Below are 1,407 nucleotides of genomic sequence, written 5' to 3' on the forward strand. Positions count from 1 at the left end.
AGCCAAGTGAAGACCCCTGCCAGCGCTGAGATGCTTACAACGCCACTGGATCCACAAGACTTCCCACCCATTGGTCAGTGATCTTCCTGCATTCAGTGTCATTGAATATGTTTCATGAGTCTGAATAGGACTTTATAGATTGGTATCAGACATGTGGGCTAATATCGGACTTATGGACTTGATCTGGATTGGGCTGGGATGTTTTCTTAATATTCAACTGTTCTTTATAAAGTTCTTTCTTATACACATGAGTATCTATTAATTTGTTTCTCTGGTCTACCCAGACTAACACAGAGCCTTAGACCTTCAGGTCGAAGTGGCTTCCCTTCCATAGATTTGACTATTGGTTTCTGATGCATAAGTAAAAATATATTGTGACTAGGGTTCTGGTTATTTATTTATTTTTTTAAAAAAATCAGAAGCACTACTGGACAGCCAACCCATTCCATGGTGCTCTGAGTGAAGTCAGGTTTGCTAGTTGATGGACTAAAATCTCGTTGCCTAAGGCTCCAGGCAGCGAGAGGAACAGCCATCAAGGGTTCTGGAGCATCGATTTGGTTTATTCCCAAGGAGTGTGCTGTGCACATCTCCGCCATCAGTGGGCTGCTGCAGACGAGTTCTTCCAGTGTACACTGTCTTGGTTTCCGTCTGGTGCCACGGGAACCAGTGCCATCAAAGCAGTGGCCCCGGGAGGGCAGCTGGGCCGGTCCCATCAAGACGGAGAGGTCAGCCCGTGAGGGAATGGGAAGTGGCTTTTTTGTTTTGGAGGGGTTATCCCAAAAGGATCATCTTGCTGGGTTTTCTCGAAGGAGACAGGGAAATCACAGGCCTAACAGAAAGACATTGGAAGAAACGGAGAACTGTATTGGTGAGAAAGGGCCAGGAAAGTCGAACCCAGGAATTTATTTTTCCGGTCACGACAATGGACCAGCTCGTTCCGAGAGGGCAACAAGGACCGTCCTATGAGAAGTTCAGGTAAGAAACCCTACCCCCTCCACCCTCCAACCCTGACCTTGCCCCCCGAGACTTCTTTGTGTTTCCATAAATTTTAGAATTGTAGCAACGGTTTTTGACACACCCGGAAGATGTCTCCCTCTGGCCTTCCCCCTTGGGTGTGAATGCAAAGCACTTTACGTCACATTTCTGTGCATCTGCAGGGGAGGGAGAGGAATCCCACAGCCACTCAGGTGCTAACCGGAGGCTCCTGTCTTAAGCTGTAGGATTTCTCATGCTAAAACGTTATCTGCTCTGGTTAAACCTCTTTTTCTCTATTGAGACTACCTTCTAGATAAGCAGGGAAGTTTAGGGTCGGACGCCTGAAGCAGTCTCAGAAGACCTGTGCTTGGGCCCTGAATCAGCTGTGCTATGACCACTGTGGGGACAGTCACTGAACCACCCTTTGTTAGT

At 47.6% G+C, this 1,407-nt stretch overlaps 1 non-coding gene across 1 annotated transcript; it reads right to left on the reverse strand.

Annotated features, from left to right (window-relative positions):
- Positions 1 to 400: 400 nt before the first annotated feature.
- On the reverse strand, positions 401 to 535 carry LOC115870645. The gene has a single exon (XR_004046816.1). It is a non-coding gene; the product is annotated as a small nucleolar RNA SNORA79 (small nucleolar RNA).
- Between the last annotated feature and the right edge of the window lie 872 nt (positions 536 to 1,407).

This window comes from Echinops telfairi, unplaced genomic scaffold (genome assembly GCF_000313985.2).
Source record: "Echinops telfairi isolate 266 unplaced genomic scaffold, ASM31398v2 ScPeMD7_2151;HRSCAF=2698, whole genome shotgun sequence".
NCBI lineage: Eukaryota > Metazoa > Chordata > Mammalia > Afrosoricida > Tenrecidae > Echinops > Echinops telfairi.